The 24,576-nt window shown below is 39.8% G+C and overlaps 1 long non-coding RNA gene across 1 annotated transcript in view; it reads right to left on the bottom strand.

Moving 5' to 3' along the window:
* LOC135315224 (uncharacterized) overlaps window positions 1–19,314 on the bottom strand; it is a 164,876-nt gene extending 145,562 nt beyond the window's left edge. Inside the window, exon 1 of the long non-coding RNA XR_010374675.1 lies at window positions 19,277–19,314. This is a non-coding gene — a long non-coding RNA (uncharacterized LOC135315224). The remainder of the gene's footprint in view (window positions 1–19,276) is intronic.
* Window positions 19,315–24,576: the final 5,262 nt, after the last annotated feature.

Here is a 24,576-nt window from a genome sequence, read left to right on the forward strand (position 1 = left end):
AGAGAAGATCAAGTAGTGTTAAAAAGTTAGAACAATTTTCACAAACTCAACTTCCACACTATCAAATCTCATAACCTACCCAAACCCTCTTCAAATCCTTTCTGTCTACATTTTTCTTGTTAGAGGAGCTAAAATTTATTGACAGTACAATGACTTGAATTTGAGCAAACTTTAATAAAGGCAGTAGGGGGTTAAAAGGGAGTATCATGTCCCAAAGCCAAAAAAAAAAAAAAAGACACTAACTGAAGTTTTAATCATGCAGACTTAGAAAGTAAAACGGGTGCTCCGGTTGAGTTGGTGCCAGCCAGCAATGCCAAATGGACAAAAAGTGAAATGTTAAGAATGAGTATAATGCAGCAGAGGAAGTCACAGATCTGAAATTTACCTTTAGTATAAATGTAAAGGAAAGCAGAGAAAAATAAGCCACGTACAGCCAAAATCTCACTGTACCTCACAGCAGGATATCCTGACTTGGCAGGATATCAAAAGTACAAGTAATATTCATTCTGTGTACTGCCTTAACATAATCTGTGCTATAGTTAACTTTATCTTACTTAGCTACTAAGAAGAAGCATTCAAGTCTGATGGCATTTCCATGTAACTTCATGCATGCTTGACTGAACAATATGGTACTTAAGTTACTCTTCTGTAATGTTATTTGCGGTATTTTGGGCCAAAAGATCATTCTTCTGAACTGCTCACCTGAACCCACAAAGACAGTGGTTCTGTCTGAGACTTTTGCTACATTAAGAAGGACAGCAGCTAACCTTACTTGAGGAGGTGTTTGCTTTGTTTCCGAGTTCCATTAAGAGTCAGGTCTATGAAGAATGAGGTATTGAAAGCAGATTTTAAATCTAATTGAGCATAAAAGGTTTGCCAATTTTCAAGACTGAGCTGAATCATATGAAATTCAACACCCACTAAATATTATTTCTCTCGACAGGCTGCAGGAGAGAGTTTTAATGATTTTACTTCTTAGACTGAGCCAGCAGATACCCAGAAAAGATCAGTATAATTGCTATTTCTAATTTAACGGATTTTAAATTATTTAGAGTATTAAAATGTCTTTCACATTGCCAACCAGAGGATGCAAGGCAGAGGGAAGCTAAAAAACAAGATCCCGTTTGTGAACGAGTCCTGATTCTCTGCTACTTTGCCCCCGGTTCTGGGATACCAGAGGGGGAGAAAAGTGCTTTAAAATAATTTTCCCAGTGTGTTAGGCTTCTATATGGAAAGCAAAACCAAGTAGAGAAAAAGAAATATTTGTGCAGCTCGGAGTATTTTCTCTTATTGATTTATGGGAAAAAAATAACAGAAACCCCTTGAAAATCAGAGGATTTCAATTCCACACAAGTACTTCATCTCAGAGACTATGGAGCTTCTGACTTGTAAGGTGCCTGCCAACAGCTTGCCATTCACCTGGCAGGCCACAGGATGCTGTTGTTACAGATCTCAGTTCTTGTCTGCTTCACTGAGGCCAGTTACTAAATGTTAGTCACCTAAAGACAAGAATCTGGAGATTTTCAGATTCATCACTGCTATCTAACGGTTGGCAGAAGGGAAGTTGGTAAGAATAGTACAAGTTTCTGTCCACAGGTATTAAGGCTTTAAACATGCCTAGTTCCACGGCAGCCAGCTTTCTGGCTTGCTGAAGATGGCCCTAGGCAGCACAGGATGCACTAAGTCCTTGTCAATAACCTGAGTCGTTTCTGGGAGCCTAGAGCCAAACAGAGAGGCTGAATTCCCATGGAACATGACTTGAAGTCCACCAGGAAATTGTGCTAGTCATACCATTTTTATGAGGGCAGGTTTCAATTAATTGGGAAGTCTAAGATTCAAGATGTTCTGAGTTTTCAGTCACTTCAGCTTGTAACAATCATCAGGTTGATAATATTAATATTTAATAAGCAATATGCTTATCATTCTGGGCAGAGTGAAAATGGGCAGTATTCTGAATTTCTTATGCCTATTGTAAATGTACATGGGAAATATATTAGAACTCATCTTTTCACTTATGGCTTAAGAATTGTATACTCTTCTCAGCACTCGGTATTTCACTTAGCAAAGGACAGCACTTTATAACTATTAAATGCACTGCCTTAGGGATGTGGTAACCCATTGACTTGACAAGTCTTTTAAAAAATGCTATAGTCAAACAGCAAGGCAGGATACACAGGATTTATCTGATAAGCTGGAAAGTCCCTAATGACCCCAAACACTTCAGGCAACACTAAGTATAAAAGTCATTTTGATGAACCTGCAAATCACATATAAATCAGGAGAGAATTTTTGTGTCCAAATATTTTTAAAGGCATATATTTCCATTGTGTCTTCTTTTTCGCCCTCTACAATTCCCCTGACATGAAAATATAAGAAATCATTGTGTTAACTGATCTGAATTAACCATTTTTTTTTCCACTTTGGCTCCCTACATCCCTTTCTATGGCTTCAATAGGAAAATGGCAGCCTTCACTCATTTTCCTTTCCCATGCCTTACAGCATGACACATTTTTGTGGGATAACTTAAATTTAAAAAGGGGTAGACAAAAAATGATGCTTTCCCATATGACCATATCAATGCTATGCTTGTACTGAGGATAATTTTAGCTATATTCTGCATGAATAAGTGACAGGAGTAAGCGACATAGGCAGTTCAGGGTGCTGGTGCCTGTCAGTCTGCTATTCCAACAATATTCTGTAATTAATGTTGAGTGAGCAATAAAGAAAGACCCAAGAGAAAGGCAAATCTGCTTGTTTTCTTTTCATTATGGATGACTATGCAAGAGGAAACCAGGAATATTCTGACAGTGCAGCTAAGATCTGGAAACTGTACATCTGTTTTGATCATTTGGATCCCAGCATTCATAAAGATGAGCAGTTTATTATGCTCAGTGCCATTTGTCAATACATCTTTCCCTATTTGTCCCTGCTGAGATTATGGCTGCTACAAAGTTAACAGCTGGCACTAGCATTGACAGCCCAGGGCCAATTTATGGAACTCAGCTGGTAAAATACTGACCACTTCTGACACAAAAGAATGTCACTCCCCAAGCCATCCAACTCGCTGCCCTTCTGCTGCCTCCTTTCTTCCTTTTGGCAAGAGCTACCGCAGCGTATGTTGTTTGCCAGAGCTCTGAGCTCCAGCAAACCAGCAACGCTCCCACCTCTCCCATGAGCTTAGAGGATTTTTGCCACTCACCCCCCTAGTTCTCCTTCTGGCAGATGGTCTGCTGCATCTCAGCTGAATTTTGTGCCCTGACTACACCATACTAGCACTGAAACTACCCACTCAAAATGCATGCATAGGTACAAAAGTCAGTTCAACTCTTGTGGGGTGCTGGGAATAAATATTTTTTAATCCCATCCCCCCCCCATTTGCATATTAAGTTCTAGACTTTTCCTGCTACAGGAACCTGTTTTACAACTGCAAAAGGAAGGTTATGCTTAAGAATGCATTCTTTTTTCTTAGCCTAGCAAGCTTAAAAATACTGGCAGGCTTCTTTTTCCCCCACCATCCCCATGGGTGGAATCTCACTGAGTACAACTGAGGCTTTGTGAAAAAGGTGAAAGGTGAAAAAGTCCTCCTCCCTGTACCTATGGCCAAACTGACACATATTGGGACATCTCATGCTCCAATTTGACTGACTGCAGAGTGCTGCTCCATAGACTTACTGCCATATGTGTTACAATTAGCTCCAAGTGAGGCATGCAGCTGAGGTGTAGCCAAAAGAACAACTTGCAATATAGAGCTTTACAGGTCTGTGTACTGTTGGGATTTTAGGGTGGCATATGTCTGATAAACCCACAGTTGTGTCTATAGTGGTCCTTCCACCCTTCCTGTGTAAAATTTGCAAGAGGCAGTCACCTGCTATGCTCCATCTTCGTGTTCTTGTTTTGTACATCAACATCTCATATTTTTAGATCTCTTAAAACATAATTTGTTGGCACACAAAAGCAAACAAGATACACCAAATGCCCTGGGCTGGCACAGTTTATAATACTTTCTGTCCCCCGCATTCCAACTAGAGCTGTGTGTATAAACCAATCTGATCTCAGGATTAGTCAAAGTCTACAACTGCCCAGATTATCTCACAGCTCTTTTATTAGGTGAAATCTTGGTCCAAGTGAAGTAAAACAGAACAGTTTCAATTAGAAGTATTAAAAAATATTTGTGGACCCCATGCCTTGCATTGCGTTATTTCATCTCCCTTTGGGGTGGAGTACTACTTGTTCTTAAAATATGACTGCCAAGACAAAGAAAGGACAAAATTGGCTTCAGTTTAAAATGACCTGTGTTATCTGCTACAGACAACAGTATGTACTTAAAAGAAGCAACAGACCTAACCATTTAATACTTGAGAATAGGGAATCTCCAGCTGTCACTACAGCATCTAAAATCAAACAGAAAAGTGTTAAAACACCTGTATAGCTATTACCAGCATGTGCTGCTTTCACTGCTTGTTGAGCATGCCCATCATGTACCATACACACATGAATTCACGAGTCAAGCTTTTAGGCCATTTTGTCCAGAGCCTTCTCCTTGGTGCACTATATACCTTCAAGTAGACAGGGCACAAACAGATGTAACTCACCCCATCACAGAAACATTTTATATTTACATTTCACTGCAGTGGATAAAGCTTTCTGTAGGGCAATGGAAAATCACATTGTTTCTCTGTAGTGTGTTTCTAGTAGTCATCTCACTTACGGGGAAGGAGAGTGCTCTTACAAGGCTGGTGGGACCTGAATGCCCTGTTTGTTCCTGGAGGATCGCATTTGAGTAAAGAATTTTCAGTAGAGTCATGCTTGTGACAGCTTTGCATTGCAGCTTTTGGGAAGGTTTCACAAGCTCGACTGTTCAATAAATAATCCTTTGGAGCCACAACAGTGTTCAGAAAAGCTTTACAAGTTGGCAACTGGTATGCAGTGCAGCTATTCTGAATAGATTTTAGAAGCTGTGGATCTTGCCTGGGCAGATAAGAAAGTGTTATTTTACTGGGAAACAGTGTAAATTATAGAGGTAAGATGTAAATTTCCCTAAAATGCTATGTTTTAATGTGGTTAAACCTATCAAATGCTTCAAAGCGGTGGGATGTGCAAATAAGGCCTTCTGTTGAAGCGAACAGAGATTGTATTTACAAACACAATATACAAATAACATTTTGCAGAACTGCATTGCAGGCAGCCTGTGGGCATTTCATTTACATGGACTGTTTCACTACTGTTGTTACCTGAACACTCAATCACCAAGAAGGAAGGATTTGTTTTGCCCCAGTGAGATACATAACAAACAAACAAGATCTCACTACCCACCCAGAGAAGAAAATCAAGAGCTGAAGTTAGGCTAATTTGTCCCACTAATAGTCTGTATTTTCACCTGAAGTCTCTGTAGAAGCTGAAGGGATTTTGGAGACAGCTTGAGAGACAGCACAGAGGAAGGAGGAGTTGGGGCTGTGTTGCGACAGGAACAGTCCATGGTAACGCAGTTTTATTCCTATGGTAGATACTGCACCTATGCAGGGGGCAGTAAGACATGCAGGCACTGCACTTTGTTACACTGCTCAAGGTATACAACCTGTGCTAGCAGCGGTTGCATTGGACAGCCGAGAGCCATCTCAAAAGAAAAAATAGCAATACCAGACTGATAATCATCAACCCAGACTCAAAGTTTCAAACCATGCCCAACAAGCATCTGTAACTCACAGTTTAGGTCTCCAACTAAATAAACCTAAAGCTAATTTTACCCAGATGCTGTTGCTGTAGCTGAAATGTGTGAAACTTCTTAGAAGTTGAGCCTGTTTAAGGCTTAAAATAGACTTCCAAAACTGAGCAATCCAATCACAAAGCAAATGTGTATGCAAATTCCAGACAAAATACAGCAGCCTTGCTTTCTAGGCTTCACAGAAAGATCAGTCCACCAACAATATAATTAGGTTAGCTTAATTCCACTAGCACTTGGATTGTACGAAAAAGCAAATTGCTAATTGAAAGATGAAACTGGATGTAAGCATCAGCAATCTAGTCTTTCTGAATGTCTTCTAAAGGTGAGAAGAAAGTAATATGTTAATCTCTATGAAAACAAAAGATAGCTTCATTAGTGTTCATTTCAATAATCACTGTGTGCCACTACTGTTGCACATAGATGACTGAACAAAGCTGCTAATACAGCAGGACCAGATTCTGCCCCTGTAAACAAATTCTGATCTCAAACCCAATGTTCTGGAAGTTGGCTATTTTACACCTTTCAGTATTTATTACTGTACAGGTGATAAAGAGTAAACATGTCTGACATTTTTTATTCCAATACTTTAAAAACTACTGAAGAAAAATTTCAAAACTCTCTTCACCATTGCTGCTCATCTGTCCCCTTTATTTGGCTTGCAAATGTCATGGTTTAGCCCCATTCAGCAACCAAGCACCACGCAGACACTCGCTCACTCCCCCCTGGTGGGATGGGGGAGAGAATCAGAAGAGTAAAAGCGAGGCAAATCATGGTTTGAGATAAAGACAGTTTAACAGGTAAAGCAGAAACTGCGCACGGAAGCAAAGCAAAACAAGGAATTCATTCACCACTTCCCATGGGCAGGCAGGTGTTCAGCCATCTCCAGGGAAGCAGGGCTCCATCACGCGTAGCGGTTACTTGGAAAGACAAACGCCATCACTCCAAATGTCCCCCCCCTCCTTCTTCTTCCCCCAGCTTTATATACTGAGCATGACGCCATATGGTATGGAATATCCCCTTGGTCAGTTTGGGTCAGCTGTCCTGGCTGTGCCCCCTCCCAGATTCTTGTGCACCCGGCAGAGCACGGGGAGCTGAAAAAGTCCTTGACCAGTGTAAGCGCTACTTAGCCACAACTAAAACATCTCCACATTATCACCGCTGTTTCCAGCACAAATCCAGAACATAGCCCCATACTAGCTACTATGAAGAAATTTAACTCTATCCCAGCTGAAACCAGGACAATAAACTGCTAGCATAAGGTTTGGCAATGCAAAATTTTAGTGGCATGCAGCTGCATCACAGGTAGCTACAGCAACAAACAGGTAGAGTGCTTTTCACAGCAGCATTTCTGAAATTATTGTGATAAAAATATAGCAACATAAGAATTCAGGCCCAGAACCCAAACAGCCTGTTCCTTCATTATAATAACTATTCATATAAGCAGTCCTACAGACAACAAGGAAACTTCCCCAGTAGTCAGCACTGTGGGTGTGATCAGGTGCCCTTGGAAGGCAGAGATCCCACTGCCCTACGTGGAGTTATTGGGCATTGAGCAAAGGGCCACCAAACACAGCCCTCACCATTTTCTAGTACAAGTGCTAAACAATCCACTTCTGCCTTCTCTAGCAAATACTTAGCAGATACGCACATGCGAAGCATGACATTGTACATACAATTTTGCTGTTGGGAAGAGAGAACAAACCATTTGTGACAGATGGTAGTTGTGCTGCTTAATGCAATACTGGAAGACACTTAGTTACACACACTTAAGATACAGTGACGGAAACAGCATATGGACCTAAATAGAACAGAAGAGGCATTAAGCTTAAAACTTTGAAGCTTTTCCTTTGAAATGGTCTTGTTTTACCCGAGACATTTACTAAAGGCAAAAACATTGTTTGCACTGAGCCCTAGAAAAGGATTCAGTAATTTAGGGGGAAAAAAAAAAAAAGGAGCTCTGACATATACTTTCAAGACGAAAGCGTACAGCCAGCCTTCAGATTCTTCATGCTGCTCTACACTCCTGATACATCTCCTGAGCTATTTTTTAAATGTATGTACATCTTAAGGTCTAAGATCTAACATGAATAATAACTGAAATGATACATAATTAAACATTTTGCACATCAATGTGTGATATTGATGGTTTAAATATTTTATGACTAATATGTTCTGTTAGGTTTAAGCCAAGCTACTGAGTTATTTCTCCCTCACCTCCACTGCCCTACATCTGAGAGTATTGATATAGCTTTCACCACAAGTTGCATAGAAGATTTCAAATCTACTTCCTGGAAGAGTGGTTAAATAATTACTGGCATGCTAAAAAAAGGAACATTCAGACAAGAAAGGGTAAGGAAAAGGTGTCTCTTTCTACTAGCATGCAATCCACAGCATCCTCTCTTGTGCTCAGTTTTCAACAATGTGAATGCTGGTGACGGAGCTCTTAATTTTCAGTACTAGTAGCCCAAGGTACCAGCTCCCAGAGCCCCTGGACCTGTATCCCATATGTCATAAAACATGGTGCCTTCTGTAATGCCAGCATTTATTTGAACCCATTTACTGCACTCAGGTTAGCCATGTCAAGGTCAAGGCCTCCAGGTTGAATAAATCAGTGCAGTGGTTCAGAGTGTTCCCTCTGTATTGCTCTGCCAGCTGATACTAAGTTACCAGATAGAGAATTGCTCCTTAGGCTCAGTGAGTGAGATCTTTATGTTTAGTGTTGAGGACAAGAAGCTCTGTCCTTGCTGATGACTCACGACTGGAGGCTGTTACATTTGCAAGCTGTCAGAGGATGTACTACACATGAAGAGTACGGGAAAAAGTCCAGTGACAGCAAACCTCCTCTTTAGGTCGCTCGAATTTTTTAGTTCTACTCAATGAAACTTTTGCAAGCATTGCCTTCTGGCTTTTTTCCTCTCACACTGCATTTTCCTTTACTTTTAAACTTGTAGTGTGTTTTGAGGTACCACTCTGAAATGCCTTTTTGAACTATCATGTTTATGGTATCCAAAGAATACTATACTTCAGTGTATCCAAATAATTTCTCTTTAGTTCACAAGTGGAAACATTTCATTATTTCTTTCCCCAGTTTCCCCCTAAACAAGTGCCAGCCCCAAAAACATACACAAGAGCTTCTCTTATTATCCTTTAAAATACAGTAAGATTTACAATATAGATACAATTACCTCTGCCACAGCACAGAAGACGCTGAAGGACAAACCACATCATCACTTGCACCTCTACAACCCTCTCCAGAAGCATTAGCATAAAGCAGACCATTGTGAAGATAAAGTTATACCGTGAGAGAGCTAATAAACAATGAAAACCATGAAGAATACTAACATGACAGTTCTGCAAATATTTATATTCAAGACCGCTATTCATACCCAAACTACTAATTCCAGGATCTTCAAAGACATTGGAAGGAGGGAGGTACCTAATTCCTTTTGACAATAGGATTCAGGAACCTAGACTCTTGGTCGATAGTTTTACTTAACATGTCACCTGAAACACCCACAAGTACAGTCCAATAAACAAGGAAAACCACATTGCATGGCCATTCCTAGCACTAGTTAGGGAGATATGTATATTCCAAAGGGATTAACTGGTCTGTGGTCTGTTGCCAAAGCTGGTATCATACACACTACATACTGTGCTGAGTATGCTGTCAATTGGTGACCATAAATATCTGTTATAATAAGGGAGATACAGTCAGTTATACAGCTAGGATAGCAATAGAAGGGCACATTCACTGAAAAAAAAAATCAATTTTAATTAGGAAGACAATTATATTTTCTCCCAAAGGTTGCCACGGTCTCAAGATTTATTTTTAAGGTGATGGAGAAGTAATCTTTTGCCATTCTATATCTACTGGGTAGCCCTCAACTGTGGAAATATTTCAGGTCCAAGAGAAGACCATAAGGTCCCTCAAGGTCTTATAACCCAAGGCAATAAAAATCGCTGGCACATCATTAGCCTGTCCCCTGCAACAGCAGGTTATGTTTATATCCTTTGATTTCTCCAAGCAAAGGTTTGTTCAGCTTAGTCTCAAACTATGTAGCAGTGATTGGGCCTACACTACACTGTCTTCATTCCCACTTACAGCTGAGCTTTGTGCACATAGATAATCCTAGGTTAGGTACTGTCTCCCCTTAAAATAGGGACAAACTATAAAAACTCTCAAGTGGAAACCAGCTGCCTAGCCACTGTGAGTTACTTTGTTTGGGACTTTTATTAAGAAGATTTGTTCCAGTAGCTGAGAAATGAAGCTATCCAGATATTTCTGGAGCAGTAATCAGTTGCTGCCAACCCTTTCCATTTTAATGAGGGAAAGTCAGCACTAGAATTGGACAGTAGGTACTTGCTGAATGTTTCCAGATGTCAATGCTTGCCTTCCCTCTATTGCCACTTCCTGCTTTCTCTGCTTTAAGTTTCATCTCTCTGCTCCACCATGATCTCCCACTTTTCTTCTTGGACAATATGCCAACAGCTACTATAACTTCATGCTTCTTCAGATCATTCCCTCAACACTCACCTTTGTCAGGGTAACACACCAGAGTTGCTTTGTCCCCTTAATAAGGTAGTCTGCAAAGAGTAGCCAGTCTCATTTTTCCTTCTTCTTGACTACTTGCAAGTAAAATAGCCTGTATGTAACTAACAAAGCTTTACCAGTAAGTTCAGGATCCTCTGGTACATTCTCATCCTTAATCATTTGTCTGCTATGGTCTTTACAGCGTAAGCTTGCCAGAACAGATCTGTCTTTTTTGTGTGTGTGTCTGTACAGTACCCTGCATGCCTGGTGCAAGATACTTTTGTATTGTTGTGCTCACTCTGTCCAATAAAGGAACGAATACAAATTCCAAGCAAACTACTGAAAAATCATAATTGGCCAGAGACTCATCAGTCTGCTTTGATCAACACCACCATTTGTAATAAAAAAGATGAGCACTGGATCTTCTGAAGCACTACCAGAAACAGTCAAACTGTTGCCAACATTCACATCTCCCTCTTCTCTTTACAATGGATTTCTATTACAGACTTCAAACGTATTCTACTCTGAAAACACCCCATTGATGTCAAGATGTCTTCAGCATATAAAACAAGTGCAGGGTATGTAAGACAGAGGAACAGCATGGCTCTGGAGGTTTGCATATTTTTGTGGCAGTGTTCTACTTTTTGAGGTGCTGGAATTGACAATGAGTGCCCCAAACCTGCAGGACCTTCCAGGGTGATCAATCTGCAATTTTCACGTCTTATTTTCTCTCTGAAATATATCCTTTTATATATTACCATGGTGATACTGCTGTGGTTTTGTTTCAAATTGTAGTCAAATCAAAGAAGAATGTTTCTGGAACAATACAATATTCCTGTGGCTTTTTAACACCACAGCAGTTTTAAGATGTGCAATGCATACCATTCTATATACTTATCTCCCAAAACCATGAACAACTTCTTGTCCAGCTGTCACAAATTTGATCCTGAAATGTGCAAACTATTAGCATTTCCAGAGTGTTGAAAACTCCTTACTTCCGCTGACACCCCTACAGTGGCTCAACACCCCAAAATCTGTGACCTGTATTTATCCCATTTAAAGGTCCAACCCTGAACAGCATCACTGTTTTCTCTGAGGCCTTTGACTAGTTTCAAACCTAACAGTCTCACAAGTATAATGCAGTCATTAGCATAAATGCAGAACATACTTATATTGGTCAAATATACACAAGGAATTAATATCAGTGTGAATTTTTATGACCTACAAAATAAAACTCAGGACTAAGACTCAGAATACCTCAGTTTTGTTTCTGTCTGTCTTGGTGACCTTGGAGAGGCCAAAGTGGAGTGAAAGCTGTAGAAGTAAACCCAGGGAGGGAACTCAGACTTTGGAGGGACTTTCAGAGATTAATTTCAGTTGTAAATAAGAAACTTGTTTATACTTTTCTGTAAAACACTAGAACAAGCCTTTCTAAAATAGTGTTTTATCATTATAAATTCTAGAAAGCTTTCTGATTAAAAGTGATTACATTCAGGGATGTCTTCATTATGTGATTTCAACAAACAAATTTGAGAATAAAATTCAATTTTATTTCAGGAAGCAATGAGAGAGGGTAAATTTAATAGGAACATGTTGTTCCAGGCATGCTCTATGCCAGCCTACAGACCTTGAGCAAAGCCAACTATCTGAGAGCAGCAGGGGAGCAAATGAGAGACAGAGGGAAGTAAGGAATGAGAAGGAGCAGGAGAGCACCGAGAAAGAGACAGATGAGAGAGGAAAGTTCCTGTCAGACTTTTCTGTGGTTAGAGAGAGGAGTTGAGCACTGTGGGAGAAAGAGATATGAGGGAGACTCTGAGCTGACTGTGTATAAAATAATAATTTAAAAAAAACAACACCAAAAACCAGCACAAGTCCAAGACGCCATCCAACTTTCATAAAGTCAGTGGAAAGACTCCTCTAATTTCTCTGGTGACATTGCCTCAAGCTGTCAGTAAATAAAAACCAGGCTCTGTCCCTCTCTTCTCCCAGACTTGACAATAGGAAGGGGATGTTGAACACAGAATGACTGAGTCTGATCCTTGCTAATCAAAGTCATCAGATAACAGTGAGTGGAGTTCCCTTGGAATTAAACTGAGGTTGCTTTTAACCACATAGGTGCTGCCCATGCCATGCTGGCACAACCCAGTTGAGTAGTGGAATGGGAGGTAGCAGGATAGGGCTAAGCATACCTAACCCATAACTCTTTCTAGAGCAGACTGTAAGATTTCAAAGCCTTCAAACAGAACAATCTCTTTCAAGAGCTTTAACAGATATTTTTCAGCAAGTTTTAGTGAAAAGAAGAAAATTAAAAATCCCTTAAGCCCTCTTAGGCCTTGTTGCTGGGTTTTTGTCCTTCCTCCCTCCAACTCCTGTCTTCTCTTTTTTTTTTACTGGACCAGATTGTGAGATCTGCAAGGACTTTTTACAAGGGCATGTAACGATAGGACAAGGGGTAATGGCTTCAAACGAGAGAGGATAGATTTAGATTAGCTATAAGGAAGAAATTCTTCACTGTGAGGGTGGTGAGGCACTGGAACAGGCTGCCCAGAGAAGCTGTGGATGCCCCATCCCTGGAGGTGTTCAAGGCCAGGTTAGATGGGGCTTTGAGCAACCTGGTTGAGTGGAAGGTGTCCCTGCCCATGGCAGGGGGGTTGGAACTGGATGATCTTTAAGATCCCTTCCAACCCAACCCATTCTATGGAAAAAAATCTCTGGAAAAAAATACTGTAGCACTGCATTTGAAAATACGCCATATGCCTGTTTGGTTTTAACAACAGAGCTAATGAGATTATTTAGCAGAAAGGCTTTACCCTAATGATTCCTGAAACTCAGGTGAAATTGCTGGGATGCAGAATGTTCTGTCTGATATGCAGATAAAGTATGGGAATGAGTTTTGCCAGGTATATATCAGCTGAACACTATTCCTGTAAATATCAGTTGGTATAGCAATATATAAATAGAGTTCTTAAGCATGAGAAAGGGCTCTGTGTTTAACGGAGTTAGTTTGTCTCTATACAACTAGTGTGGGGCTAGCTTGTAAGACAATTTGGAAGCAGGATCTCTTTGCATCAGATCTTAGCTCTCACATATCTATATGTGAACTTGGGCAGGTAATTTAAATCTAAGATATGCCGTTTTTACTCATAGCATTGCTTATTATTCAGATTGTCCAGATCAAACACTCATCAAGGTAATAGAGCACTCTCTTCCTCAGAAGTTGTTTCAGTAAAAGGCTTGTACTAAAACCTATATTCTCTGCGAGATGGTGAAGATCAACCAACTTTTGTAACAAACGTAGCAGATCTATAAATAATATAACCCTTTAAACCTACATTTATTTAACTGGGACGGAGTTTCAGGAAGCTTTAGATTATTTTGAAAATCCCTCCTTTAAGCAAGGGAACTTTCAGTGCAGAACTGGTTTTCTATTAACATGTTCTCCATTGCTACGTGGTTATCCTATGATGTACAATGATTTATGAACACAGATAGGATTAACTCTGACCTTGTGAAAACCAACATGTTCTCTGTTCCTTTTCTCCTCACCTGAATAACTTACTGGACCCCTTAAACAAATTAAAGAAATAAGTAAGAGTGACTGGAAACACTGCTGGACTATTTAAACAAGCTGCAGAGAACTACACTGGATAATTTATTCTTGTGAGAAACATAATGATCACCCAACAAGTTTGGTTAGGAAGGTGGTTTATCAGAACACCTTGATATACTAGGGCAAAAAAATACACAGAACACATACTGATGATGGATTGCAAGATATATTAATACAGAAAAGGATTGAGATTTACTTTCAATAGTAGATTAAGGTGCTCCAATGCAGCCAGGACTAGTTCTTTTAAAACAACAGGGACCCAGTTTCTTCTAGATAAGGATTTAATTTTTATTGAAAACCTACCACCTTCAAACTGCTTGAAAGTTGAAGCACTATAAAACTGTCAAATAACACCATTATTAAAAGCTTTATTTGACAAATCTTCCACTGCTGGGATAAGTTGTGTGTTTGCCTTCTCTCTCACATGAAATAAAATCATTCACTTATGCAAACTGCTGACAGGAACGGAAACAAATGGGGTTCTCAGCACAGGGTGAAACACACTATCCCCTTTCTGCAGCTTAATGGAAACCATAGTTATTCATAAATCATAAGGCACTCAGACTGGAGAGCTGCTCTACTGCTTGTTGCACAATACTTTGGGAAATGTTTCGGATGGACTCACAGGAAGTTCTTTATGGTGTTCTAGAGTAACTGGCAATTTTTCAGGAGCAGCCTACAGGTAGAAAACCTCTGCATGAAACTGTTCAAGAGGAAGAAAAGTGACTGAACAATATCTGACAAACAAATCTAGGACTTATTTTAACCTCCTTATAATAAAAACGTGTTAGCAGCTCTGCTAAATGGTCTGATAGTTAGCCTTTTATTTGTGACCAGTGACCTTTTGCCAGCACTTGCTATCGATTCATAGATTTTCAAGGCCAGTAAGGACCTTCACAGTTTTCTAGGCTGACCTCCAAATTAACATTACCTTGTGTGAGCTTTGTCTTCTGAGCATTGCCTTAGAGTAGTCCGGTATAAGCAGCTGATGGATAAATACCTAACAGTATACATCCCATTTAGAAAGGATTGACTTGCAAGTGGGTCACAAGCATTTGAGAAGATTTATCAGCTTCAAACATCTTTGAAATACTCTCATACTTCAAGAATCTTTGTATCTGGAAATACCTGGGGAGGTTTCTTGTTGCTTTCCTTTTTAATAAAGCCTTTAAATAAATAAAGGACAACTTCAGATTCCTAGTCAGCCCTCCAGGAAAGCTGCATGATGTACCTTATTAGGTAAGTAGGCAAATTTCTTTCTTGGGAGGCATCCCCAAACACCACATCTTCCAGTACACACTTTGCTATTGCTAAGAGAGCTGCCTCCTACAGTGATTGATTTCATCACGCTTTCAAGTGTCATCTTGGGACAGCCCTCATGGGATGTGAAAAATCCTGGTTATTCCTAAGTAGATATGACTAAATTTCCTGTGGGTCTTACTCTGTAAGATGGGACAGTGAGCAATAAGGGACCCCACTGGACTCTGGGGAGCCTCCAACCTCAACAGGCAAAGGCAGAGCAAGAGCAGAAGAAATAGAGTTTCTCAGATCAGGTTATATTTTGAATGGGATTTGAGAGAGAATTTGGAACTAGCAAGATTTGGTTTAAGAAACTAACCAAAATTAGTTTTCTGTTTTGCCACATAAAGACCAGGAAAAGATTATCAGTACAGAGTGGAGGGGGATCTGAGCTGAACCACGCTTTGAGAAGTGAGGCTTGAAGTCCAACTGAGCAGTTGCAAGAGCACGAAAATTCTAACACCCCTTCTGTAATGAATTCTGTCAATCAGAGCAGAAAGTCCCACTTGAAGTTAATGTTCCCTGAATATTTTCCCCATCTATTTTAAACTGTGAAGTCTGGACCACTCCTTGGAGATCTGGGAAACATTCTGCCTACCGAAAACATTATTGGGCACAAGTGGCAATAACAAAATTACATTTTCAGGACCCTGAGATAAACTAACAGCATTCCACAAACCGTTGCCATGTTCTGCTGCTGCATCACTCACATAAACATTTTCATTGTTTAATACCTTGATTTTTAAGATTTATAATTGTTTACTTTCTTATTGAATAACATGTCTTTGCTTTTTCCTTCTATTCTTGTGACGTGCCATTCTGGTTCTGGCTGCACAGGATTAACTTCAATGCTTATCATCAATTGGTAATCTAAGTTTTATTTTTGCTCTGCACTGCATCTCTAAATAAAAACTGAGTTGCTTTCCATTTGCTCTAGATTTAGTGGGTCCTGCAGTTTTGATAATATAAATTACATCTCAGCCCAGAAGACATTTTGGATTTTGATTTAGCAGGGAAATACAGAGATGCTTGTAAATGCTATCCATCCATGAAGGGAAGGTAGCTTGTGAGAGAGAGTCTATAGTATTTCCAGCATGATCAGAAAGGCTAATGCATGCTTATGGGCAGATTAAAACACACTTCTCTACAGTGTTTCGTGAAACAACCTACATCCATGCTTTTCTGCTTTCTGACAAACCAAACAAGCTTTGGTTCCTCTAAGCCACAATTCTCTTCCTCAGAATTTACTAACACAACTTCTGCCTCAGGAATAGATTCAATGTAATACAAGTCATCACTTCCCTTTTAATATTAACAATTTATGAAGGAGGAGGTCAACTTAGGGGATGGACTGTCTGATTTGTAAGTTTGACCACAAAGAGGGAACTTTAGTAAAAATCAAAGTTTAGAAGGTCTATTTCTTGTCCTAATACAAATATATACAAATCTGATTTTTTGAATTACAATACCTTTTGAACACCGGCTGAAATCTAGCCCTATATGGTAGGTATACTGCAGGAAGAACCTATCTCTCAAATGGTGCACAAGTTACGGTAGAAAAGACAGAGGGTAAAATGGGCGTGGGGAGAAGGAAAACTGAGGTGCGAAGGGCTGAAATAACTAGTGAAAGGCAAGGACAATAAAACCAAGAGACCACAGGTGTCCTGAGCTCCACCACTATCTACGAGTCATCCTGTTTCACAAATGATTGGGGAAGGTGATGAAATTAATAGACTTTTTAAAAGGCACTGAATTCATTGGTATAATATTCTCCAAACATCACTTAGGAGAAAATATTTTGCCTCAAATTGCTATTTTATGTCTCTTCTGGAATGATTATAGCCTGTTCGCTTTTCCTTTGAAGCAGAGTTACCTCTTCTTGCCCTCTCTATATTCCCTTGCCACATTTTCTCCTCAAGAATACTGGGAGCCCCTAAAATCTTATTTGTTTATTGCTACTTCCCTGTAGTTTCACCTTTCATTGCAACTGTGAAAGAACATTAGTTTTCCTACAAGTCAGCCAGCCTTCTCTGGAAAACACCAAGAGCGGTGTCATCTACTCAGTAATTCAAACTCTGGCATGCTCAGGAGCCCTAATCTGTTATCTTGTTTTGTGCTTTTGGTCCATGCTTTTGTATGTGTGTGAGAGGAGCAAAAAAGAAAGAAGCGTTGAAAAAAATTATTCAAATATTAAACTCCATTATTTAAATGGACCTTTTCACCCTAAAGCATCAGATGAAAATAAACTATGACAATGGAGAAAATGAACGTGAAAGGGAGAAACACTGTGTGCAATAAAGCGTCCTTTGCAGAATGCCTTACTGCAGGAACTGAATATTTAATTCTTTCATTTATTCCAGACCCATGAGCCCCAAACTACTGTAGCACTTTTGGTGCTTGTTTATCTACTCTTTGTTGACTTTAATTGAGCTCATCCAGAAGAAAGTGCTCTCTTTTATCTTGCACGTGTGTCTGCAAACTGGTAAGAGCTAACAGAAAACCTCCTCCCTCCACCTCCTGGAACAATCAGGTGGGCCTCGGCAGGGACTGCAGCTTTTGCCCCAGGGTGCATGGCCAGGACACTTCTCATCAGGCTGGCTGGCCAGTGTCTATAAGGAGGCTACAGGGCAAATTACAATTCTTTTCTGAAGGAGCATAAGGAGTATGGCTGGGAGCCCTACCATGAGTGAATTTTGCCTGTGGGACTGCATTGCCTATTACTAGTACAGTCAAGCTTACACAGAGTATAGACTTTCTTAACCTGATAACAGACATGGAGTGGTACTAGGTGCTGGGGGAAGGAGATGAGCAAGCGTTAGTGTAGCAGCACTTTCCAGAAGCACAAACTTAGCAGAATTTACTATGGTGCTTCATGAGAAACGACTGAAAATTCTTACTCAGATATAATAAAATGGAAAAAAAAACCAAAACCCCACCCCTTCTAATTTATGGAATCCCTGTGCCAGACTTTGTCAAGTGCTGAATAACTTCAGCTGGAAAAAACAGGTAAGAGGATTTACAGGCAATCAGCATTGCCAAAAAAACACGGACTACAAGAGCTGAAATACTGTAGCACAAAGTTCAAATTCCAGTGAAATGTTTGCTTCACAAATAACATTACCACTGGTACCTCTAAAGAAACAGAGAGAATATTGTTAAATATGTGCAGAGCTGTATGTGCACTTGTACATTGCACATTTCATTGTACAAAGCAAAAGGAACAGGCCCTTTTCTGCTGGGCTTGCATTCAGCACAGTATCTGAATACCTTTGAAGTTACATTCAACTCCACTTCAACATTACAATCCAATGTGGTCCTTGGGCTATAGCAGAACCTGGTACAGGATGTTGGTATAATCAGAAATTAATATACAATGAATATTTTAGCACTAAGCACAGAAGACAGCTTGAGTAACAATTCTGAAGTGATAGCTTCTCACCTCAGTGGGTCTGACAAAACGCACAATCCTGGTCATGCTAAAAGTTATATTTTCACTTCTGCTACGTAACTGGGGAGGCACCTGTCCCCATCTGAAAGTCAGACACACTTCCCAGCAATCAAAGGTTGATACCTGCATACCAAAGTGAGAGATCTGAACCTTGGTGGGAAGGGATTAAGCTTTAAATAAGGAGAGTTTGCAAAGCCATCCTTCTTGTGTTACCATTTTTTCATGCAGAGTGGCAAAGCAGGGTCTGATGTTACAGAAAATACCCTTTAGCACGCTACTGCCTTTTCAGTCCTGACTGCAGCACAACTGTACTGAACCACGCGCTCTCATCCAGGCTTTGATCTAGTAGACATCACATAATCCCAATGCAAAGGAGTAGGTAACACAGCTAACAGAGAGAAAAAGAAGAGATTGGTCTTAGATTCTTATTTTCTGGAGGAGATGGAACTTGTAAGTCATATTTCAATACATATTTCTGATTTTAAGACAGAAAACATCTAAAAATACTATCAATGCAAATGTCCTATAAATATTTCTTTCTATCAGCAGGTATTTCCTTTTTCTTTTTAGCTACCAAGTACATGAATGCTATCTGTCAGCAATTTGTCCCAGAGCACAAAAAGAAAGCACCACCTACATCCCAAAGAGCTAATAGCACAGACTTACATTTCTGTGGCATAAGGTCACTGTTGTGAGCACACTTTTGGGTTCAGGTGGTTAAACATTTACACATACAGCAAGGAGAAATCAGTGAATTTAAACTGTTGGAACAATGAAGCAGGAGAGGCTCATGATTTCAGTGGGTGACTATCAAGGGCGTCCTCCCCTGCTCAGGAAGGCCACCCTACAATAAATTACATAAGGATTAACATGGCACTGTTTCAGAATGAATTTCACCTGTAAAATAACTTTACAGATGCTACCATTGTATTTATACAGACTGAGCATCATAGACACCTTGCGGAATTCCAACAGGTTCTGTATTTTATACTTTATTTTTTTATCACTAGGAAAACACCAAAATTTTATCTCTTTCCCCCAAATCCTACTCTGCTTCACCAGTCAGGATTTTATTGTATTGTTTCCCTGCCTACATTGCACAGAATTTAACACCTGGGTAATGAAATGATTCAAACCATTCTTACATGAGCCAGTGTGTGTTTGGTTCTCATGTTAGTAGTAACACTGGGAGCTCCATGGGAGAAAAGCACTTATGGCTGCCCACATTTGAAGCACCGTGTCATCTACCCTTACTCACAGCAGGCTGAACTGATGCAGTACTGCCAGCACTAACAGCCCCATCTCTGTGAGAGCTCTTATCACTGCTAGTACCACTGGAACTGCCATGATAACAAGAATGAGAATTTTGAGGGCATACACAGAATTTTACCAGCCCCTGTGTCCCCTCTATGTTGATTTTGAGAGAGAACGTCAACTTCATGTTCAGTGCTGCGCATGAGGATTTGAACCTAAGAACACTCCTGCCTTTGTGCTTGGACTGCTAAGCCATCAGCTTCTACCAAAGCACAAAGAAAATGAATATGATGGAGATACTCAGCAGGTCAGCAATATCTTTGAAGAGAGGGATTTAACTTAGACATTAATCAGTATATAATTGCTTACGTAGCATGCCTTTCTTCACTATTAATGATTTAACATGATGATTTACCAAGGCACTGAGAGAATGCCTGGATGGAGGGAGAAAGTTCAGAAATATAGCCTCTAGTATTCCCTGCCAGAGAATGAATCTACCCTTGCAGGAGTGTCAATTTGATAATGAAAGATAAAACGTACAGTGAGCCCAAGAGGGTACTTTACATATTACTATGAATAATGCTGCTGCTCTCTACCCATTAGACTGGATCAGCTCCTTGCAGACCCAGACAAAAAAAAATATGGTGACTCCACTTCATTCACAGAAATTGTTATTAACTCAGGATATAATTTCCAATGAGCAATTTCTTATCTAGACTTGTGCTAGTGAAAAAAAGTGAAATCCAATCAAATGCCAGGTGAAAATAAGACTTCAATATTCCAGGAAGGTTTCCTCTTTTAATATTAACATCACACCCCTATTATTGCCCTTCCTAGCAATTACTCTGTTGCTAGATTGGCTGAAAAATTGAGGTGAGCATAAATTTACCAGATTTGATGAAATAGGTTTCCCTTTTAATCAAGATATTTTTATCTCTAAAGACTATTTTAACCCATAACAGTAGTTTTCAAGTGGTTTATTCTTAGGCATCTGAGGATTATTTGTAAGGGATCCATAAAAGGAAACCAAGAAACTCAAGCCTACTATCAGTAGGTTTAAATTTCCTTACAGGAGTTTGGAACTCCAGACTACACAGTTTTTATAAACCATATCTCAAAAGTGTTTGAAAAAAAACCACATTGATCTAGGAAAAATACCATGTACAAAATATGCGGTTAAATCTGACAGTTACTTCACAGTGTGATAGAGAGTTTCTTGCCTTCTGGGAAAAAGGCATCTAAGCTACTAATTAGCATCCTGAAATGCTACGGAAAGACTTGAAAATATATCATTTAACAAAAGCCATGAGAAGAAAACCATTTTCAAGGTCAATAATTTGAATCAAGAAAAAATTCTAAATCTGTGAAAATTTGCCCCTTGACATTAGAATCATATTGAAAATAACAATGCTTAATGACAGTTTGAATTTCTCTGTCACAAGCACCAGGATACTCCTTCCTTCCTCTTTCTACAAAGCAGAACAGGAGCAGCAATAACAATGTCAAATAACATTTTTATTGAGTGAAACAGAATTCACTCAATTTTTTATGTGCATAGAATCAAATGTAATTATACCTGCCACAAACTCTGTGTTCCTACAATCCACATCAAACTTCTATTTAATTTTGGAATTGAACACACAAACCTGGATTACGTTTTTGTGATTCATGTCCTCAAAAAAACCCCAAAGCAACACAAAATAAAAAAACTCTAAACAGCCTCCCAAACCATCCACCATCCAAAACCTTCTTCAAATTTAGGCTCAAGTATAACCATACAGGCATCTATGAGAAAATGTGGTTCTCTTTTTTATAAGATCTTAATCTTTAACATCACACTGAAACGGTGGATTGCAGAAGAGTCACTATCTCCAAGCTCCTTTGTTTGCAAATTGGCTTTCTACACATTTATGGATTAGCAACCACAAAATTCTAAAGTAAATGGGGCAGAATTGTTTGTAATGAACTAAGCTGTTGTAACATCCTCCTGTAGGTAGGCACAAAACACTGCAGGAATTAATGGATCAAAAAATTGTGAGCATGAGGCAGTAGGTGTTTCATACCATCTCAATTATCCATGGTCCAGTTTCTGATCAGTGGAGTGGTACAAATTGTGTGTGGGTTATTTTCTTCAAAGCCAATTAGCTTTTCATTCCTAACAGTAGAATTATTCTAAGTACCCGCTACTTTGTTTATTGAATCCAGTATGAAATCACTAATCAACATACTCAAGTTGGGACTGGTAGACTTGATGGAGAAGAGCCTATAAAGCTGCGTTATCCTACCAGAATGAGGCTATGCTGTCATGGAGAGAAGGTAGCTAAAGCTCATTTGCAATACCCACAAACACTGGAGTATCAGAAACATCAGACTAAAAAGTTTAACAGGTACCCAGAAGTGTAACAGCTCAAATCAGGATAGTTAGGACAAAGTTACGCTGAAAAGATCCTTAATGAACCTAGCAAGTAAGGCTCAAAGAAGTCTCTTCCTCTTTAAGCTGTCATCTCAGTAACTTAGTCTTGGTGTAAACAAGCAGGGCTTTTTTTCTGTGGGTTGAGTTTCTTTCCAGAGAAGTTAATATGAAACAAATGGGGCCTCATCATGGTCTACAGCTTCCTCACAAAGGGAGGAGGAGGGGCAGGCACTGATCTCCTCTCTCTGGTGACCAATGACAGGACCCGAGGGAAGGGCAGGAAGATGTGCCAGGGGAGGTTTAGGTTGGGTATTAGGGAAAGGTTCTTCACCCAGAGGGTGGTGGAGCACTGGAAGAGGCTCCCCAGGGAGGCAGTCACAGCACCAAGCCTGCTGATATTCAAGAAGCACTTGGACAAGGCCCTCAGAGACATGGTGTGAATTGTGGGGTTGTCCTGTGCAGGGACAGGAGTCGGACTTGATAATCATTATGGGTCCCTTCCAATGCAGGACATTCTATGATTCCTCTTCTACACATGTATGCAACTGAACACAAAGAACATGCTAAATGCAAGCACCTCATGTGGGACCCCAAAAACTGCCTGAATATTGATGTTACATACCACCTCAAGCTCTGCCTGTAGTCAAAGCAAGCTGCATATGATCAGTTCTTCAAACTCTGCACAAATGTGGACACAGCTCCACGGTGTGTGCTTGGATACTGTAACTCTCTCCCAGAGATATAAAGAAACCAACTGCCTAAGGCAACAGAATGCAGGCTCTCCCAACATCTGGTTGATATCGGTTTTGGGTTTCCTTCCCTTAGACTGGGATTTACACTACATGAAAGAAAGTAGAATTATTGTCTGTGCAAAAGTTGGTACTAATCCTTGCTACACTTTCACTGATAAACGTGAAGCCCAGTTCAGCCAAAGTCAATCAAACTGGGCTAATAAATAAGAAGCACACGTGACCTGAGAGGGGTGCTGGGTGTATGGCTTTTCTGGCAAAAGGGAGTTGGTGAGTTTAGCTTTAGGTAAGAAGTTACTGCACTCAAAGTCACCCCCCACCGTCTGAGAATGCTTGAACTACAAGTGCATTTGGCAGTTAACTATGGAAAAGACATGACATAGTGAATAAAAGCATCTGCCCAAGACATGGCCCCTGGCAGCCTCTTCCTCTGTAAGACTTTCGTCTCAGAGATATGGAGGAAATGGAGAGGGAGAGAAAAATGGATATAAAACTGCTGACACTTCAGAGATGATATTTCTAACTTATGAAATACTAAAGCTCCTTTCTGGTAATACACTCTTCAGTGGTTAGCATTAGATCCACCTGGGATAAAGGACAAAAAAGAATTAACATAGCTGCTTTTTATTCCATTCACACAATCTGTTTCCATTTTAAAAGCAATTCTGTAAATTTCTCACACTGCTTTTATTTAATCAATTGTGATGTAGAATATTAATTTCTAAATTGCATGAATCTGAAGCATTTGAATACCTCTGTGGTCCTAAACCCTCTACATTAATCCTATGCATTCATCTTTGTTAGCAAGTGACACAGTGTTTAAAAAGTACAGTTAAAGTGTAGAAACACAGCTGCTGTCGTATTAATATTTAGAGAGCAGATTTAATAAATACCATATCTCACTCTATGTTATTATCTGCATTAGTGCTATCAGGTTTTAAGGGAATTCAGGAGATGGTTTCTTATCCATCAGGTTGTCAGAAGCAGACAAGAGGAAAATCAAATGTTCATTTACTCACATCTGGTGTTCCACAGGGATGCGTGTTTAGACCCCTACTGTGTTTATCTGTATAAATAGTTTCTATCTATCATCTAAATCAGAAGAGTTTATGTGCAGAGCAAACAACATCAGGTAAACATCCTGATCTACTAACTCGGTACAAAAGTACAAACCAAATGTACACAGCACATTGTAATTTCTGCTGTTTACTGAGGTTATAAAACTCTCTTCCCTCTTTCTTCCACTTTTATTTTTGCTCGAGGTTCATAACTTGATTTGCAACCAATTATTACTTTCCCCCTTTCCTCATGCCTTTTATTGTTACACTGATACATAGCTTCTGTTTCTCTTGTACCATATCAAGAAGCTGGAAAATCGGTTTTAAAAAGTGTTATAAATAGGTAACGCTGAATATAACATGAAAGAAAAGCAGGCGTACCGCTGAAAATGAAATATTCAAACTAAGAGATATATTGCGTCTTGCTTCAGGGAACCTGCTAGGGAGGGCAGAGGTACCGTGGCAGAAGCAGTGGTATTACGCAGAGCTCCT

Source organism: Phalacrocorax carbo, chromosome 10 (assembly GCF_963921805.1).
Source record: "Phalacrocorax carbo chromosome 10, bPhaCar2.1, whole genome shotgun sequence".
Lineage (NCBI taxonomy): Eukaryota > Metazoa > Chordata > Aves > Suliformes > Phalacrocoracidae > Phalacrocorax > Phalacrocorax carbo.